We start from the raw sequence: 22,240 nt of genomic DNA, 5'->3' as shown, positions 1-22,240 counted from the left end.
TTTTGTGGTCCATTATGCGGCCATATAACCATTTCGCGGGCCGCACAATACATCGTAGATCCAACACGAATATTTCGATGGGGAGATTCTGCGGCGCATTATGCGACCGCAAACCTGCCGCAGACCCAACCCGAACAACCCAGTTTTGGTACCCTTTTCTGCGGTCCCCTTTGTGGACCGTATATCATAGAGTTTACGTTTGAAAATTTTCACCTGATCCCATTTTTATAAAAATAACTTGGGGTTTATTTTGGTTGGTCCTAACTGGTATTTTAAAGAGAAGAAAGTGGTCTAGAGTGGGAAGGGGATTCCTATGCTAATTGTTTACCAATATTTGCTCAAGTCTTGAAGAATTCACAAGAAAGAGTCACAAGGTCTTCATTCAAGAGGTAAGATTCCATACCCCAGTCTTCAATTTCAAATTTGGGGTAGAAGATGGATAATGGGGAGTGTAATTCTTAGGTATAGGGGTGTTATCTATGCATACATGTACCAACAAAGTAGTAGGAAGGTTGTTGAGCTAAAAAGGGTAGATATTGGGTTGTGTGATGAAGGAATCCACCATGGGAGGACCTTAAAACTTTAATGCACACCTAGTGTTTGATAAAATGCTCAAATGAGCTGAAACCATGAGTTTCTTCCTAATTTGTGTTCAATTTTGCTATATCTCTAAATAGATTTAAGTGGCTAAGATTTTCGGAACATTGTAGTAATTTAAGGAAAGCTCAAGGCGAGGTATGTTGGCTAAACTCCTCTTTTAGAATTAAACCCCACAATGTCCTTATAAGTCTTGAGTTGTTCATTATAAATTGATTATTCTAAATAAGCCTCGTATCAAAGGAGATATGTTCAATATGCATTCCAAATGTTCTTGTTATGTTATGTCACTATTGAAGAATGTGTTCAAAGTATGGGTTGTATATCTAAATGTTATAACTTCAAGTCGTGTTTCAAATGAAATCTATTATGCCAAACTGTGTAAGAAGTCTCAATGTGCTTAAGACTCTTATTTGCTCACATGTATATTTAAAGTCTTAATTTGAAAAGCCTTGTAGTTGATTATCCATGATGATATCTGAAAGTGAAAGAAGAGAGCATGAAATATGATGTGCGACCAACGTGCCAGAAATGATATTGCGTTATGGCCATTGGTGCTAATGAAATGAATTATATGTAAATGATTATGAAATGAGTGATAAATCCTTTAAATAATAAATGCTTTGAGAGTATCGTTTAGTCACCGAGGAAGGGTAGATCAAAATAATCTAACCCCGAAACTATATGTGCCAGTGTAGGAGTGATTACAGGGTAAATCCCCGTGTTAATGTGATGAGGTTGTTTCCCCTTATATGGGATAAGATTGATGTATTGAGATGTTTTCCCTTAAAGGGGATGCGATTATTGCTAGCGAGATGTGATGTGATGTCGACCCACACGACATTATGGTGATACGGCTTAGTCGATCGGCCTGAGATCGGACGCCATATCGTGCACATGATGGTATTGTGAGTGGAAGTCTTAGGGTGAGACTGCTTAGTCGATCAGGTTGAGATTGGACTTGCTAAAAATACAGTGGTGGTATGTCGGTGCTAAAGATCTCCCAACTTAAAAAAAAGATTGGAACTTACTTGAAATTTACCTTTCCCCTAACTTTACACCTTGTTACTGTTTGAGTCTCTTATTGATTTCATATTTCCTTCTCCGTTTATTGTTACTCGTTCAATTGAGAGAGTGTTTAGTTTTACATATTAGTACTATTCATATGTACTAACGTCCTTTTTGTCGGGGGCACTACATCTTTAATGGATGTAGGTGGTTTCATAGCAGGTGGTATTGATCAGTGATAGCATTACATGCTCTCCTCAGCTGACTTGGTGAGCCCCACTTTATTTCAGGGTCTTGTATCTCTTATCCTTTGTACATAGTATTTTGAGGCCTTGTTGCTGGCATTGTCATAACACTATTTGGGTTCTGTTAGAGACTCCGTAGACATGGTGTGGGTTGTATCTTATTTTGGGAAAGTTTAACGAAAAGTATTGTAATTGTATCACATGTTTCACTTCAAACTATGAATGTGTAATGTATTTTTGAGACTTATAAATGGAGTAACCAATGGTAATGAAATGATGGTGTCCACATGATCCTTCTTGTTGTCTAATTAATGAAATGTATCTTCACTTTATTCTTGGGTTAGTCGGGTAGACGGCATTGTGCAGGCTTACTCGATCGGGTATCTCGGTTGAGCGTTGGTCGCGCTCCCTGAGGTCGGGGTGTTACAATGGCTGTGAGTCCCATGATACTCGCATCGTATTTTGGGATACCTTTGGCTGGGATCGGATCTGATTGGCTTCAGGAATAGTGCTTCTTTAATATTCCTTATTGTTGATACTATTTCCATTACGCTAATGTTGAAATTGTAATCCTACAACCTGGGATATGTGGAATCCCGAGCCCTGATACTTCTTTTTCTTGTAATGATCTGTTGCTTCAGCTACGGTTGGTTCTTCTATCGGCAACGAACCTTTCCAAGGACCGGAACCTTTTTCTGACTTGTCCCTCAGCTCTCTCGTAAGGCAAGAAACGACTTTAAGATTGTCGATTCGTATCGAAATCACTTTTGAACTTATCATGGTTCTTGTCTCGGTCATGTCCTCTGGTTGATGTCAGGAACTCGAGCTGATTATCTTCTATCCTTATTTTTAGTCGTAACAATTATGAACGTCCGCCTATGTAGTCGTTTGGAATTTGAGCAGGCTTTCCTTTAGCTTTATGGAGGCGTCGGAACTCCTCGGATTCAAATCCTTTGTGAATGCCTCCGTTGCCCACTCATCTGCTACGCCCAATAACAACATCCTTTCTTTTTGGAATTTGATCACAAAATCTTGCAATAATTCGGACTCACCTTGAGTGATCCTAAATATATTCGCCTTTCTAACTTGGACTTTTTTGGCCCCGGCATGGGTCTTTATGAAGGAATCTGCAAGCATCTCAAAAGAGTCAACTGAATGTTCGAGTGAGAGTGAACACCATGTTAGGGTCCCCTTTGTGAGGGTTTCTCCAAACTTCTTCGGTAAAACCGATTTGATCTCATGTTAAGCCAAATCGTTCCCTTTCACAGCCATGGTATAAGTTGTGATGTGCTCCTGCGGGTCCGAAGTCCCATCATATTTTGGTATGTCCGACATCTTGAATCTCTTTAGATTTAACTCTGGTGCTGCGCTCGGTTTAAATGGAAATTGAGTGTATTTTTTCGAATATAGGCCCTTCAAAATTTGTGGTGCACTCGGAATCTGATCCATTCGGGCGTGATACTCCTTCGTATTTTGATCCATCCGTTTGTTCATCTCCCTCATGAATCTCATGAGCCCGATTTTAAAGGGATCATTACTATTATCATTACCAAATCTGCTAAAGTCCCCCGGCACTATCAAAACTGACCTCACCCCTCGATGTATTATTATTAACTCTTTGATTCGTTTGATTTGTAGGAACGCTAGGAGGAACAGAACTATAACGACCCGACAGATCATTTTAAGTATTTTAGCCCCCATCCCCTATTTATTATCTTCACTATGTTATACTGTGATTATGTAATTTATCGGGGTTGTTTGGTTTTGGTTTTAGTTTTGGGCGAGTTTCGGAGTGAAATAGGACACATAGTCCCTAAGTTGGAGGTTTAAGTTGAAAGAGCTAACCGTAGTTTGACTTTTGTATAGATGACTATGGAATGGAGGTTTGATGGTTCCAATAGCTCCGTATGGTGATTTTAGACTTAGGAGCAGATCCTGATGTTGATTTGGAGGTTTGTAAGTCGCTGCGGTGTGAATTAGCGAAAGTTAGAAAGTTGAAGGTTTGGAAGATTTGGGAAGTTTGACAAGGAGTTGAGTTTATTGAAATTGGGGTCGAAATACAATTCCGGAAGTTGGAATAGGTCCGTCATTTCATTTATGACTTGTGTGCAAAATTTGAAGTCAATCGGAGTTGTTTTGGTATGAATCGGCATTAGTTTTGAAATTCGGAAGTTCATAAGTTCCTAAGGCTTGAATCGATGCGCAATTCATGGTTCTAGTATTGTTTGATGTGATTTGACACTTCGAGCATGTTCGTATGATGATTTAGGACTTTTTGGTATGTTCGGTTGAGGTCCCGGGGGCCTCGAGTGTAATTCAGACCATGTTCGGCGCATTTCGGAGCCTTGAGGATTTGCTGAAGCTACTGGTTTTTCTACAAGTCTGGTTTCCTTCTACGCGTTCGCAAAGGTGTCCCACATTCGCGTAGAGTCTTCAGAGGTTGCTGGAATTTTACCCTTCGCGTTCACGAAGGTGAAGCCACATTCGTGAAGGTTCTGTCAATTGTTCATCGCGAATACGTAAGGTTAATTGCGTTCGTGTATAAGGAAGGCAGGCTGGGGGGACTTCACGCAGTTGGTCTACGCGTTCGCGAGTGATGCTTCGCATTCGCGTAGGCTTGGGCTTAGTGTTCCTCGTATTTGTGAAGAGGATTTTTGGCAGCTGTATGGTTTATGCTTCGCGAACGTGAAGCACCTTCCGCGTTCGCGAAGAAGAATTCGCTGGGCAACAAAATATAATTTCAAGAACGAGGGTTTATCTCTTTTTTTATATATTTTGGACTTAGAGAGCTCGGGGTGAGGCGATTTTTCGAGAGATTTTTATAGAGAACATTGGGGTAAGAACTCCTAACCAGTTTTGGCTAAATTACATGAATCTATTGTTGTTTGTATCATCTAATTAGGGATTTGAGTCAGAAATTTGGGGGGAAATGGTAGAAACTTCCTAGACTAAATTTTGAGTTTTGAAAGGAGTTTTGAGATCGAATTTGAGTAATTCTTGTATGGTTGTACTCGTTATCGAATGGGTGTTTGGATTTTGTAATTTTGGTCGGGTTCCGAGATGCGGGCCTGTTACACCCCATGTTTTCATACGTAAAAGTATATCGCAAGTCAACTGATGGAAGCTATAAATGAGATCATATGTGAAAGTACATCAAGTAAGTTAATCATGTTAACTTGGAGGGTTACAAATATTTAAGATCATGAATACCAAGTACCAAGAGGGTTTGAAGGCTTAGAAGCTAAATGAATTGATGAAAATAAGTTTCGTCAAAAGTCGACAAGCTGGGAATATTATAACATATACTTTTGGGGTGAGACTAGGGTGCTTAAGTACCTTATAAGGAGATTATGTTATGAGTTATTTTAGTCGTATGATAGTCGTGTGTCATGTTTTGAAGTCAAGCGAGTTGTGAAACAAAAGTTGGAAAAGGTCATCACAAGTTACATTCGTAAATATGGTGAAAATTAGGTCAAATGTAGCTGAGCATTTATCCCAATGTACTTGGAATTACAGGATGATCTATCTACCAAATTGAAGATCTACAAGTCTAGTTTCCAACAAATTAAACTATTCATTGATACAACATTTGAGTAAAGAGATATTCGTATTTTCGCGAGACTGCGCAGAATGGTAGGTAACAAGTATGTGCATCACCTACTTGCCAAAAGGAGAGGCCACAATTAAAAGCCCTAAAGTCGGCCAAGAGGGGTGTTTTAAGGACTTATTAATTCATTTCATTCACTTATTTCTCAGACCAAAAATCAGATTGAATCCCTGCACCTCCTCCCTAAAAATCCCCCACAAACCCTAGGTTATTTCGGGTGTTACGATGTGATTCTAGTACCGAAAAGCCCGGAGAGCTTGCTAGTTTCCCGTTCTTCTTGTAGTTGTGTTGGGGGACTGATTTTTGATGAACAAGGGCTAGGTTTCGTGGGTTCTACTCAGGCCAAGGTAAATTTATGCTTCTCCTTCCATTATCTATGCTTGTACGAGTTGTAACTCGATCATAAAGACTAGACCTAGTGAGTTTCGAAAGAGTGGTGTTTGTTTGTGTTGCGTCACTATTGTCTGGTTGTAAACATAATTTTAAGTTGAATTTATGGCTGATTTATTGGATAAGAGGCCTAAATTTAAAAGAAAAGACAAGTGAAACTTGTTTTAGTAAACTGAAAAATCAATTTTGAGTTGTTGAACTTGTGGAACATTTTTGTGGGTTGTTTCGTATTGCTGTTGGGTTGTATCTTTTGCTACTGTTTTTATGTAGTTTGGGAGGATAAAGGGTGTGGAAAAACAACACAAAATGGCAGGATGGTTGGCTGGTCGTTCGTCGTAACATTTTCGGATTGATTGACACTATTATGGTTGTTGTTTTGTGTATTAAGCGATAGGGGGATATGTTAGGCTGTTTTGTGGTATTTTGTGATGGATATAAGGTTGGAAAATGATGTATATATGTTGTTATTGTTGTGTTCTTGTTTTTGTAGGTGTTATGTCGAAGTGGGAGAAACTAAAGATTATAGGGGAGATGCTACCCGTTTTATTATAAAATAAGCTTGTCGATTCGTTGTGCGATAGTTGTACCTTCCATAACATGATGATAGTATTATTATTGTTGTTGTAGATTAATGTGCAACGAGATAATTTTAACGTGGTTATTGGACAGATTATGATAAGGTATGTTAAGGCTAAACTTTTCTTTCATTTTGGCATGATCCAGTAACTACATGGGTTTGATAACGATATATAAAGAGAAGTTCATATTTCTGAATTTATGTACATTTTCCTAGTTTCATAAGTTACAACATTCTCCCTTATCGGGACTTCATATTCAGTTCAGTTTTGTCTTCTTTCAGCCAAGAGAGCAGAGAGTGTGTGTATATATATATATATATATATATATATATATATATATATATATATATATATATATACAGTATTACAGTATTTTCACTATCATCGAGCTATAATCGATGGGCAATCCCCTGTTGGGCAACCTCTGATCAGATGGTGAGTTATATACTAAGCCTACTATGGCCTAGCACCTATGATCTAGCCTAGTATGGCCGAGATACAGAGCCTAGTATGGCCGAGCACCTATGAGCGAGTCTACTACGGCAGTGCAGTTACACATACCGAGTCTTATAGGGTCGAACAACTAGTTTACTTACTATATTGAGAGAGTTGAGTTAGTATCAACATGTAAGCATATCTTCAGGTTATCTTTGACTCCCAATTACTTTCAGTTATTATATTACCAGTTCAGTCTCAGCTTTCAGTTATTCTATTGCCTTACATACTCAGTACATTATTTCCTACTGACGTCCCTTTTGCTGGGGACGCTGCATTTCATGCCTGCAGGTCCAGATTGATAGTTGGACAGACCTTTCTAGTAGACAGATTCAAACATCAGCTTGGTTGGTAAGCTCCACTTCCTCGGAGTTACCAGGTCTAGACCTTGGAGTCTATTATATATATACAGGTTTGATGGGTAGGTCGAGGCCCTGTCCCGACCATGATACAGTTCAGTTATCTCTAGAGGCTTGTAGACGAGTCCTGTATATTTTTTATATTAGTAGATGTTCATGGCGGCTTCATCGGCCTGCATAATTATATATATCATCTTTTGGGTATATTTACCCCACATATGAGAGAGACGTTATTTTCAGACGATTCAGAATATGACCTCATCGGCCTAAGTTGAGGGTTACCCCTCCAGATTTTATAGTTATAGAGTGGTACGCTCGGGCCGAGTACGACACCGAGTGCCAGCCATGTCTCGTCAGATTCGGGGCGTGACAAACATGCTCAGACCCCGATGAGTATAGAAATTGTGATTTAGAACATTGTAGAATCACTCTAAATATAAGAGGTACAAAAGAGATAGTCCAATAGCCATATTCTATAACGGCTTTACGATAAAGCCCGGTAGGAGTGTACTAGCCACATAAGGAGTCAATATGATGCTCCCATTGGATCGTGTATGCACTAGAGGTGCAAGTATTATAGTAGAGCTTCAAGTTGTGGATGTGAATTCCACCTATGTAGAAGGGAGGTTATGAAAGAGACAGAATATATGATGCAAGCTTTAAAGATAAGTAAGGTACATGTGAAGAAGGTACGCGATGCAGAAGGTTACGAATAATCTAGATATCAGATAGAGGCTGGAAGCATCGTAATTCTGTATCAAGAAATGATAGTGGTGTCTTTAGAGGCATATTTTCCAGCCTGTGATTTCCAGATACAAAGAGGACTAGTTAAGAGAGTAAAGAAGAGTTAGAGACGATATGATGCTTCGCTTGAGGTTCCAAAATAACACAAGAAAATCTATGGTGCTAGCAAGTTAAAGGAAGGTTGCGAGTAGTATAAATAGATATATGTAGGTCGCAAGCTAAAGTATGGTAGAGCGACAAGGTTTTAGCTAGACAGGAGTAAGGATAAGAAAAGGTGAGTGAGAAGGTGACGAGAATAAGTAAGTCCTCAGGATTAAACTCATCACAATAAGAGAGCTGATGGTTTCCATAAAGTTATAAAAAGCTCAGTATAGCATGAGTGAACTCAGAGGAGTTTAAGACTAGGAGAATTTAGAAAAGATGGAATGTTGCCCTAATGGTAGAATAAGGGTGTAATTGTGATAGATAAGAGGATGAGTTTGGACCTTTTATTGGGTAATGATTCAAAGAAAAGGGATTTCATGAATAGTACAGGATTAAAATACCCCCATAAAGGTGAAACATGTTGGGATGCTATGAAATATGGTTAATGAAGTATTGTATCGTCCCTAGGTAGATCGGGCAAATAACTTCAGATGTTCCTTGATGCAACGTGAGCCCTAACGATATGTATTACAAAAGAGGTTTCAAGTGATCAATGATAGATTATAGATCAACATTAAGGTGAATCAACAATAGATGGGTACAATTTCCAAAGTACGAGATGAGATTTGTTTGTTATTCTTAAGATGAATAGTAATGAGGAAGCACTAAAAGACTTAGATTTATACATAAAGGATAAGCAACGAGAGAGTAACCTGGAGTTGGGTAGCAAACCTCGGTAATTATAAACCGAAGTAAGTGTTATGGTATAGTATAACCTACCTAGATGTAGTAAAGCCATAAGGATAGATATACAAGTCTACGAAACAAGATATAGCAATAGTCGTAAGTTCGACAAAGTACCAAGCGAAAGACTTCAATACACCTATAGATGCCCGGAGGGACAACTTGCCATAGTTCTGTATATATTCACAAAGTGAGGCCTAGAGATTGGCTAAAAGCCGGAGGAAGTAGGAGAGAAGAGTTGCATAGGCGCACATACATGCTGCATGATATAAGGTCGCAACAGCTACGAGATTTGAAGAATTCTGACAACAAGTAATGGTGTGAGAAAAAGACCTAAAGGCGGAAATGCCTTAGTCTTCGAATTTATCCACAAAACAGTTGCCTAGATAGTAAGGATATTATTAAAATATTCGTAAGAGCTATGGGTTATGAGACTAATAGGCGCATCAATCAACATTCGAGGACGAATGTTCCAAAGGGGGGAATGATGTTACACCCCATGTTTTCGTATGTGAGAGTATTCGTAAGTCAATTGATGTAAGATCAAAAATGAGATCAACTTTGAAAGTACATAAAGTAAGTTAATCATGTTACAATGGAGATTACAAATATTTAAGATCATGAACACCAAGTACCAAGAGGGTTTGAAGGCTTCGAAGCTAAATGAATTGAAGAAAATAAGTTTCGTCGAAAGTCGACAAGTTGGCAATGTTGTAACATGTACTTTTGGGGCGAGAATAAGGTGATTAAAATTATAAGAAGATTATGTCATGAGTTATTTTAGTCGTATGATAGATGTGTGTTATGATTTGAAGTCAAGCGAGTTGTGGAACAAAAGTTGGAAAAGGTCATCACAAGTTACATTCATAAAACTGCGATTTTCTCCCAAAATACTTAGAGTTATGGGATGTTCCACCCATAAAATTGAAGTTCTATGAGTCTATTTTCTAACACATTAAACTATTTATCAATACGACATTGGAGTAGAGAGATATATTCATTTTTGCGAGACTACACAGGTTGCTAGGTGACAAGTAGGTGTGTCACCTACTTGGTTAAATGAGAGCCCAAAAAGAGGCAATTTAGGGTCATCCAAAGAGCCCATTTAAGGCCTTATCTCCTGCAATATAAACCTCATTATATATCACAAATAGCCAGACCTAAACCCCTGCAAAAGTTTCCCCAAAAATTACCCACAAACCCTAATTGATTTTCTCTCCCTTTCAAGTTCTAATTGGAGGTAAAACCTAGAGTTTGAAGAACCAAGATAAGGGCTGAGTTATCCAACAAATAAGATAAGTTTACTGATCTCTTTCATCCATTTTTTCTGCTATAAATTCATGGTAATTGGTTCTGTACTTGTAAGAACTCATGGGACGGTGATCGGAAGCCATGAGTTCGAGTTATTCACTTGTAGCAGACTATTTTGTGGACTATTTTATGTTGTTGTTGGGCTGCGTTATTTACTATTGTTTTATGGAGTTTTGGATGAGGAAGGGTGTGGAGAAACATCATATAGATGTAGGGTGGTGGGTTTGTCGTTCGTCGTAACATTTCCGGGTCGTTTGACACTATTACGGTGGTCGTTCAGTGTATAAAAAGATTGGAGTGTGTTGGGCTATTTTATAGTATTTGATGGTGTAATATAAGGCTGGAAAATAATGTATATATGTTGTTATTGTTGTGTTCTTGTGTTGTTGGGGTTATCTTGAATTTGGAGGAAGTAAGGATTATAGGGGAGATGCTACCCGTTTTTATGTAAAATAAGCTTATCGTCCGTTGTGCGATAGTTGTATCTTTCATAACTTGATGATAGTATTATTATTGTTGTTGTAAATTAAGGTGCGAAGAGTCAAGTTCAACTTGGTGATTGGAAATATTGTGATAAGGTATGTTAAGGCTAAGTCCTTTCTTCATTTTGGCATAATCTCGTAGTTACATGTATTTGATAACGAGACATAAAGAGAAGTTCATACTCCCGAATTTATATACACTATCCTAGTCTCATAAGTTACAGTATTCTCCCTTATCAGGACTTCATATTCAGTTTAGTTCTATCTTCTGTCAGCCAAGAGAGCAGAGAGTCTATATATATACAGTATTACAGTATTTTCACCACCATCAAGCTATAATCGATGGGCATGCCTCTATTGGGCAACCTCTTATCAGATGGTAAATTATATACCGAGCCTATTATGACCGAGCGCCTATGAGCGAGCCCAGAATGGCCGAGATACAGAGCCTAGTATGGTCGAGTGCATGTGAGCGAGCCTACTACGGCGGAGCAGTTACACGTTCTAAGCCTTATAAGGCCGGACAACTATTTTACTTACTATATTGAGAGAGTTGAGTCAGTATCAGCAGGTAATCATATCTTTAGATTATCTTTGACTTCCAGTTATCTTCAGTTATTATATTATTAATTTAGTTTTAGCTTTCAGTTATTCTGTTGCGTTACATACTCGGTACATTATTTCATACTGACCTCTCTTTTGCTGGGAACATTGCATTTCATGCCTGCAAGACCTCATCGACAGTTGGACAGACCCTCCCAGCTAATAGAGTCAAACATCAGCTTAGTTGGTAAGCTCCACTTCCTCGGAGTCCATTGTATATATGCAGGTTTGATGGGTAGGTCGAGGCCATGTCCCGACCATGGTACAGTTCAGTTATCTCTAGAGGCTTGTAGACAAGTCCTGTATAATTTGTATATCTGTAGATGTTCATGGCGGCCTCGTCATCCTCCACAATTATATATATGAGATTTTGGGTATGTTTACCCCACATATGAGAGAGGCATTTTTTTCAGACGATTTAGAATATGGCCTCATCGGCCTAAGTTGAGGGTTACCCTTCCGGAGTCCATAGTTACAAAGTGGTATGCTCGAGCCGAGTACGGCACCGGGTGCCGGCCACGCCTCTTCAAGTTTGGGGCGTGAAAAACTTGGTATCATAGGATAACCTCCAAATACTCACTGGGAGTTCTCTTGTCTTTTCCTTCACTTGACCATAGACTATATCATCCTACCATTGTTTGATTTACCATTATCACCCATTTATCATACCTTACTCATAATGCTTCATTTACTCTCTTCTCATTCTCCTGCTAGTACTTCTATCTATCGCATTATTCTGAAAACTTCAAAAAAACATGTCTCCCCAGCTCAATCCACCATTTTGGGTTACTCCAACCCAAGCTGGATCCTGATATCCTATCATTCTCTTAAACTATATATGTTAGCTCCCGTAGGGCATAACTGAGATTGGTGTGGATAATTGTACATACCTCTATTTCTGTTGAAGGTAACTTAGAATCCTTTTAATTCTCCGCCTAACGTGGAAATTCGGATAATCTTCATTAACTAGGTACCTTATACCCTTCTTCGCCTTGCTTTTGTTATATGTTGAAACTTATACTTTTACCTTATAATACTCTCATGGCTTGCTATTCGGGGGGTATATTAGATATTCCCGTCTTAGGGTCTTAAGTAAGAAATCCGCATATCTGGTATGCAAGATCTGATAGGGCTTCAAACTGGGCCACATTGTCAAGAATTCTCTCTCTACTAATGCCCCTACATACTGCTGTATTAGCCCTCTGGCTAGCTTTAATTTTTTCTAATTGAAAGCATCTCTATATCATTAGCAAACATAAGCTTTGGCTCAAACTCTTATGACTCAGCTCTATAGCGCGATTTGGATTTAATAGAAGGGTAACAGACTCTTAAATGCCTTGAGACTATAAAAGAGTATAAGCCATAAAGTCATATCCTCATTTCGAGAAAATAAGTTGGCAACTCCAACGTAATTACTAGAAAGCTAAGTTTGACCCTAGAGTGATAGAAATCAACATAGGCTAGTAAACAAGATAAATCGAACATGATTTACGAACCGAAGGATTTGATAATAGTTAGCATCGTGAGAATTTTAGAGATCGTGTTCCGGTAAAGATAGAATGGACAATAGAAGAATAACCTTTAAAGGTCATTCAGGAAGATGCTTCCCTAAAGAAAGAACTGTGAGCAGAGTTAAGCTTAAGGAATTAAGTGTGCCAGTTACACTAGGTGTCACCCTCGCATGTAAGAAATTTACTTATCCCTGATAGAGAAGGGCTACTGCAAGGCAAGTAAGAGTTAGTGAGGATGTGAAAAGATGCTGAAGATGAAGAGGTAAAATATTTGTAGGTGAATCTTCATAGCATTAAATGTTATTACTCCCCTAAAGGGGGGAAGATGGGGTGATATAGTATTAAATCGGAGTTAAGTGGTTCAAGTAGCTACGGAATAGTAAAAGAGTAATGCGGTAAAAAGGTGAAAGGAGTGAGATTGAATTTATTTAGATCATACATATATATATACTATGACTCCAGAATATTATGCAAGCACGATGCCGGGGAGAGACAGTATGGGTACCCGACCAGGAGGTTATTGATAAATAAGTGTGAATGGGCACTTGATACATAAGAAGCCAGTACGAGAGGTAAGTTAAGGCAAAGGACATAATCTAAGAGAGGTTACATAGAATATAAATATGAGCATGGACTAATGAATAGTTAGTAGTTGATCCAGAAAGAGCTTGGTTATGGCTAGACATGAGGTCTCAGATAAATCAGTAGATCATGCAAGATAAACGTAGTAAAACTCAACATAGGAAATTCAGTCTCTCAGACACTACATCGTAATCCTCGAGAAATATTCAGATAAGAGTTGGGGTAGTAAAAGGTACAACATAAGTGTTATGCAAAAAAAAAAGTGCCACTGGGGAGACTATCAAAATTTGGGTTCAGAAGCAACCCGACGAGCACAAGGGCACGGAGGTAAGTGACTAAGGATAATTATAGGCGAGTAAGAACATCAAAAATTCGGTCGGGTATACAATTTAATAAGCTCGCATTTTTACAAGAGTCAGAGGATCTCCCCTAAGTGCTACAATGAAAGACTAACTCAGGAAATAAGGAAGAAGGCATCAACATAAGCATTGTGACCTAAAGAAGAAATGATCTTGGAACAACAGTCTCACTACGATATTGTATGCTCTCCATAACAAAGTGGCACCTATCGTGACTAAGGAATGGGAAGTAAAATCAAAAGTAATATTTGAGATCATATGAGTTGTACGAAATTCCAATACGCGTGTGCACTAAAATAAGTCAAGTATTCATGCAACAAGTGGTAGAACGACCAGGAAAAGTAATTGCTTACTTTTTAAAGGAGGCTGAGAAGACGCGAAAGGAATTATTCGATCAATGACCCAGAGTTAGTTACGTTATGAACACACTTAAGATTTCTTCTGTCAAGACCCAATCTGAAGGGCCGCGACGGGCACCCGGTGCCTTTCTCACCCGAGTACCAACATAACATATCTTTATTATCATACTATTATGGGTAAATGATCCAGAAAGGCCGTCATGAGATAACAAGAATAAAACAAAAGAGAATACTCGACATATGACGACCCAACATGATATACAAACTTATACATGTGACATGCATGCCTATAAGAATGAAATGATCATTTGGACACTCAAAACATAGGCCAACAAGGCCATATAAGTATCCATATACATGATATCTGTCTACAATCCTCTAAGAGTACATAAACATCATAAAGGTCGGGACAGGGCCCCGCCATACCAATCAATACATGTCCAAAGCATACTAACCAAATAGGCCTTTCCGGAGCAAGTGGAGTGCACCAACACCTTCCGCTGAGCTGATAGCCTACTGGGAAGACTGTCAACCTATCAATCGGGACCTGTGGGCATGAGACGCAGCGTCCCCAGGCAAAAGGGGCGTCAGTATGAATAAAGTACCGAATATGTATGGCAGGAAAGCATAAATATGAACAATAATGTAAAGAGAGGTGGAGAAGATACAACCTGTAATATTTGAGTGCCTCTGAGTGATACTAACATGAAATTCATGATGCATATATATACATAAACTTTTAAAAAGCATACGCCTCTGTGGGCATCATCATCATCATATCGTACCCGGCCTCGAAGAGGACTCGATAAAAACGTACCCGACCATCATAAGGCTCGGTAGAATCGTACCCGGTCATGTGGAGATCGGTAAAATCCAACTGATTAGTGGTTGCACAATAGGTGTCGTACCCGGCCGACTATAGCGCAGCTCGGTAGAGTAAAATAGATACTATATATAATGCATGCTAGACTCATGGAATCACGTTCTAAAACTTTCTGAGTGACTTAAGGTCGTTGCACCTTCGATTAACATTATGGACATCCATACCCTCAATATGAACCTTAGTAGGATTCAAGGATCATACACACTTGCTTAGAATAACTTTATAAGGAAAGAACAACAGGGACAACCTTAGTTGCTAGGAGTAGATCCGTTATAAAATAGTGTATTCATTTCACTTTAGATCATGCTAAAAGAAATAAGGAAGTGCCTTAACATACCTTAACCACGTTGAGTCCGTAATACCTCCCAAGCAACTCTTCAAACAACTCAATTCAATCTACCATTGCATAAGGAGATTCAAAATCAGTATTGAATAAAGGCTAAGTCTGCAACGTAAACTTGTAGCTCATTTATATAAATTCGGGCAGCATCTCCCCTGTAAAAAGAGCCTACTCCAATACCATATACCAACAATAATTGCTAGAGAAATCCAGCAATACATAATTATCAATAATAAGACACCATAAAACAACAAGTCACAACTATTTTATGACGAGCGACAAACTCCAATTGGAATTCGTATATCTCATATCACCCCTTATAGACTTTTTACTTTAACTTAATAGTATCATTAACATGATAATGAAGTCATTCATCAATAATTCCAGTTTCATACCATATATCCATAACAAAGAAAACGATCCACAACTCCAATTATTCTCAATTAGCAACTTTATTCACTAGTTCATGTCTAGTTCATCCATTTAACTCAACCAATGTCAAGATAAACTAAAGCACCTGTAGGAACACAATATAATTACCTCCTACAGTAGATGAAAGTCGAAATCCATGTTATATTTAGTTTACAACAGCCCAACACACCCCAATCGATTCATACCAAAATGACGACTATAGTAGTATCAAACACCCCGAAAATATTACAAAGAATGACTAATCCATCATTTCGCCATTATGTGGTGTTTCTCCACACCATTTATCCTCCAAAAATCCAATTAACAGCAGCAAAATAGACAGCCCAAAAGCTACACGAAACATCCCACAAAACAGTCCATTACAAGTCAAATAACTCGAACTCACGGTTTCCGATCACCGTTCCGTGAGTTCTAACTATTGTGAAATGAATTAATCAATCTTCCTTGATGTTTAAGAGATTGAAACCAGAAATTATGCATTTTTATTAACTTCAAAATACCTTCCAAAACTCAAACTACAAAGAAAAAGAGAGGCAATATAGCGATACATACGTTGTGGGGATCGTTCTAGTGTTATTGCTTCTTGATTTCGTGTCTGGGATGATGGTGTTGTTTGAAACTATTGCAGAGGACTTAAGGGTGATGTTAGGGATCTTATTTGGTCGAGCTCTTTGGAAATATGAATAAAGAGACGAGATAAAGGAGATGATCTCCATTTTGTTGAAAAGTCAAAAGGTGCTACTTGGCACCCTATAATTGGCTCGTCTTCCAACGCTTATAACTTTTTATCCGGGTGTCGTATGAGCAAACGGTTAAGAGCGTTGAAAAATAAATTTCAAGACCTTTAATTTGGTATATAATATGTCCCAAAAAACCCTCATATAACACATAAAATTTATTACTCAAAAAGCTCCATTACAAGGCAAATCCTTAGTCGGTTTTTCCGCAACTTAAATCTGATTTTTCTCAAACTTTATACTTCATATCCAAACATTATATATAGTAATATCATGTCTTTAAACTCATTTAAATCATTATTAACAAGTCTCATATTCATCTTAACTTACTTAACACTTCGGCAAACCTTTCTTATCCTTGTAGAAAGATTTCATCCTTTTGAGCTTACATTAGATAATCCTATAATGATAGTGACACCTGAAGTACGGTGTGTAACAATATGTACCCTTATAAAGATTTGTCCTTGAATATTAACTCTTAAAGGCTTGCAAAAAAAAAATGTGACGTAACACCAAATATACTTTCAAACAGGATCTCATTTTTTAGCTTACATCAATTGACTCACGACGTATTTTCATGTACAAAAACATGGGTTGTAATATTATTCTCCCCTTTGAAACATTCGTCCTCAAATTTTGACTGATGCGCTTCTCATTCTCATACCATATGGCTTTTATGAATACTTTAATATTGTCCTTTGTCATCTAGGCAATTGTTATGTGAATAAATTTAAAAACTAGGGCATTCCCCCCTTTAGGACTATTCTCACCTCGCAAATTATGACCGGAGCTCTTCCAATCTCGTAACTTCGACTACCTTCTATGATGTATCCTATATGACTCTGTCCTTTTATGCACGACTCTTCTCTCCTTTTTCCTCCAACTTTTTGCCAATCTCTTGTCTTCACTTTGTGAATATATATAGAACTATGACAAGCTATACCTCTAAGTATCTATAGGTGTACCAAAGTTCTTCGCTTGGTACTTTGTTGAACTTACGACTATTGATATATCTTGTTTTATAGCCTCATATATCTATCCTTATGGCTTTGCTGCATCTAGGCAGGTCAAACTATACCATAACTCTTACTTTTTTTTTATTATTATTGAGGTCTATTACCCAACTCCAAGTTATTCTCTTGCTGCTTATCCTACATGTATAAATCTAAGTCCTTTAATGCTTCCTCATTAATAATGTTAATCGAAGGTGCAACGGCCTTAAGTCACTCCGAAAGGTTTAGAACATGATTCCTTGAGTCTAGCATGCATTATATATGTACCTACTTTACTCTACCGAGCCGCGCTATAGTCGGCTGGGTACAAGAGAACATTGCGGAATCACTTTTAATATCAGAGGTACAAGAGAGATAGTACAATAGCCATATTCTATAATAGCTTTATGATAAAGCCAGGTAGAAGTGTACCAGCCTCATAAGAAGTCAATATGAAAGCTCCTACCGGATCGTGTATGCACTAGAGGTGCAAGTATTATAGTAGAGCTTCAAGTTGTGGATGTGAATTCCACCTGTATGTAAGGAAGGTTATGAAAGAGTCAGAAGATACAATGCAAGACTTAAATATAAGAAAGTTAAAGGTAAAGAAGGTAGAGATACTCAAGTGCAAAAAGTTATGAATAGTTCATATTTCAAATAGAGGGTTAGAAGCGATGTGATTCATTATCCACAAATGATAGTTGTATCGTCAGTAGAATATATTCTAGCCTATGGTTTCTAGATACCGAGAGGTCTAGTAAGAGAGTAAAGAAGGGTTAGAGACGATGTGATGTCTCGCTTGATGTTCTAGAATAATATATGAAAATTTGTGGTGCTATCATGTTGTAGAAAGGTTGGGAGTAGTATAACCATATATGTATAGGTCGCAAGCTAAAGTATGGTAGAGCGACAAGGTTTTAGGTAGACGGGAGTAAGGATAAGAAAAGGTAAGTGAGAAGGTGAAGAGAATAGGTAAGTCCTCAGGAATAAACACATCAAAACAACAAAGCTGATGGTTTGCTTAAGTTATAAAGAAACTCAGTACAACCTGAATGAATTTGGAGGAGTTTAAGGCTAGGTGCATTTAGAAAATAGGGAATGCTTCCCTGGTAGTAGAAAAAGGGTATAATTGTGATAAATGATAAGTAGATGACATTTAGGCCTTCGATTGAGTAATGATTTAGAGAAAAAGGGATTTCATGAATTGCTCAGGATTAGAATACCAACATAAGATGAACCACGTTGGGATACTGTAAAATATGGTTAATGAAGTATTGTATCATCCCTAGGTACATTAGGCAAATAACTTCAGATGTTCCCCGATGAGATGTGAGCCTAACGACAATATATTACGTATGAGGTTTCATGTTATCAGTGGTAGATTATTGATCAATATTAAGGTGAATAATTAATAGGCGGATAAAAGTTCCAAAGTATGAAATGAGATTAGGTCGTCATTCTTAAGATGAACAATAATGAGGAAGGTTAAGGACTTAGATTTATGCATATACGATAATCATCGAGAGAGTAACCTGAATTTGGGTAACAAACCTCGGTAATAATAAACTGAAGTAAGTGTTATGGTATAGTATAACCTACCTAGATGTAGTAAATTCTTAAGGATAGAGAACCGAGGCTGTGAAACAAGATATACCAATAGTTGTAAGTTCGACAAAGTAACAAACGAAGGACTTCAGTACCCTATAGATGCCTAGAGGGACAGCTTGTCATAGTTCTGTATATGCTCACAAAGTGAGGCCTATAGATTAGATAATAGTTGGAGAAAAAAGGAGAGAAGAGTCTCATAGGCGCACATACAATGATATAGTCGTACATGCTACATGACAGAAGATAGCAATAGTAACGAGATTGGAAGAATTCTGACCACAAGTCGTGGTACGAGAAAGTGGCCAAATTTGGATTTATTCGTAGTATAGTTGCCTAAATGTTAAGGAAAATACTAAAGTACTCATAAGAGCTGTAGGTTATGAGACTGGTAAGTGCATTAGTCAACATTCGAGGACGAATGTTCCAAAGGGGGGAATGATGTTATACCCCATGTTTTCGTACGTAAAAGTACGTCGCAAGTCAACTAATGTAAGTTATGAAATGAGATCATCTGTGAAAGTATATCAAGTAAGTTAATCATATTAACTTGGAGGGTTACAAATATTTAAGATCATTAATACCAAGTACCAAGAGGGTTTGAAGGTTTAGAAGCTAAATGAATTGAAGAAAATAAGTTTTGTCAAAAGTCGACAAGTTGGGAATGTTATAACATGTACTTTTGGGGTGAGATTAGGGTGCTTAAGTACCTTATAAGGAGATTATGTTATGAGTTATTTTAGTCGTATGATAGTCGTGTGTCATGTTTTGAAGTCAAGCGAGTTGTGAAACAAAAGTTGGAAAAGGTCATCGCAAGTTACATTCATAAATATGGTGAAAATTAGGTCAAATGTAGCTGAGCATTTATCCCAATGTACTTGGAATTACGGGATGATCTACCTACAAAATTGAAAATCTACGAGTTTAGTTTCCAACAGATTAAACCATTCATTGATACAACATTTCAGTAGAGAGATATTCACATTTTCGCGAGACTGCGGAGAATGGTAAGTGACAAGTAGATGCATCACCTACTTGCCAATAGGAGAGGCCACAATTAAAAGCCCTAAAGTCGGCCAAGAGGGGTGTTTTAAGAACTTATTAACTCATTTAATTCACTTATTTCTCATACCAAAAATCAGATTGAACCCCTGCACCTCCTCCCCAAAAATTCCACACAAACCCTAGGTTATTTCGGGTGTTACGATGTGATTCTAGTACCTAAAAGCCTGGATAACTTGCTAGTTTCCCATTCTCCTTCTTGTAGCTGCATTAGGGGACTTGTTATTTTATGAATAAGGGCTATATTTCGTGGGTTCTACTCAGGCCAAGGTAAATTTATGCTTCTCCTTCCATTATCTATGCTTGTACGAGTTGTAACTCGATCGTAAAGACATGACCTAGTGAGTTTCGCAAGAGTGGTATGTTGTTTGTGTTACGTCACTGTTGTCTAGTTGTAAACTTAATTTGAATTTGAATTCATGGCTGATTTATTAGATAAGAGGCTTAAATTTGAAAGAAAAGACAAGTGAAACGTGTTTTAGTAAACTGAAAAATCAAATTTGAGTTGTTGAACTTGTGGGACATTTTTGTGGGTTGTTTTGTGTTGTTGTTGGATTGTCTCTTATTCTACTGTTTTTATGTAGTTTGGGAGGAGAAAGGGTGTGGAAAAATAACACATAATAGCAGGATGGTAGGCTGGTCGTTCGTCGTAATATTTTTCGATTGTTTGACACTATTATGGTTGTCGTTTTGTGTATTTAAGCGATAGGGGTATGTTGGGCTGTTTTGTGGTATTTTGTGATGGATATAAGGTTGGAAAATGATGTATATATGTTGTTATTGTTGTGTTCTTGTTGTTGTTGGTATTATGTCGAAGTGGGAGAAAGTAGAGATTATAGGGGAGATGCTGCTTTTCTTGAAGAAGAGGTGCATCCCTATTTCCTTCCGCCTTATTTCCACTTCCCCCTTCGGCCTCTCCCTCTTCGAATCGTCTTCGCTTCTTTTGAGAAGAAGGCTGTTCAAGCATAAGATCATCGTCTCTTTTCTTTCTTTTGTTTAATTGGCTTCTTCGATAGAGGCGATAGAATTGAAAGGGCGGTGAGGATTGTTCCTAGAATCATAGGGGAAAGGAATCTCCATTTCGAACTAGTGAGGCTAAGGAGGAACGTATAGATGTGAGGAATATCGAATATCGTAAACGTCAGTACCCTAATGCAGTTCCATAAGCTCCAGTTACAATTCGCTGACCGAGTAGCTACAACTGCAAGAGGGGAATTCGCGTAAAAGTGGGCTTTTATTTTTGCTTCCTCGAACGAGTGGAGAAAGATTTTTATTACACTTTATTCCAGGGGCAGCTACTACAGCTAATAAGCTATGCATGATGATATGTGATGCATGCTTTGACTTCTAAGGCTTGATAGGTCCTTTTGGTCGATTTCCAGTTGATTGCCTCAACCTATCGATTGAGTGAGTTGGAGAAGAAAGTCTTAGAAGGCTATGTCCGTTTTATTATAAAATAAGCTTGTCGATTCGTTGTGCGAAAGTTATACCTTCCATAATATGATGATAGTATTATTATTGTTGTTGTAGATTAATGTGCAACGAGACGAGTTTAACATGGTTATTTGACAGATTGTGATAAGGTATGTAAGGCTAAACTTTTCTTTCATTTTGGCATGATCCAGTAACTACACAGGTTTGATAATGATACATAAAGAGAAGTTCATATTTTTGAATTTATGTACATTTTCCTAGTCTCATAAGTTACAGCATTCTCCCTTATCGGGACTTCATATTCAATTAAGTTTTGTCTTCTTTCAGCCAAGAGAGCATAGAGTATATATATATATATATATATATATATATATATATATATATATATACAGTATTACAGTATTTTCACTACCATCGAACTATAATCGATAGGCAGGCCCCTATTGGGCAACCTCTGATCAGATTGTGAGTTATATACTGAGCCTACTATAGCCGAGTGCCTATGAACGAGCCCAGTATGGCCGAGATACAAAGCCTAGTATGGTCGAGCGCCTATGAGTGAGCCTACTACGGCAGATCAATTACACATACCGAGCCTTATTAGGCCGGACAACTATTTTACTTACTATATTGAGAG

The sequence above is a fragment of the Nicotiana sylvestris genome, chromosome 6, assembly GCF_000393655.2.
Source record: "Nicotiana sylvestris chromosome 6, ASM39365v2, whole genome shotgun sequence".
Lineage (NCBI taxonomy): Eukaryota > Viridiplantae > Streptophyta > Magnoliopsida > Solanales > Solanaceae > Nicotiana > Nicotiana sylvestris.
The sequence above is the reverse complement of the archived record's forward strand: the minus strand, read 5'-3'. Positions refer to the sequence as shown.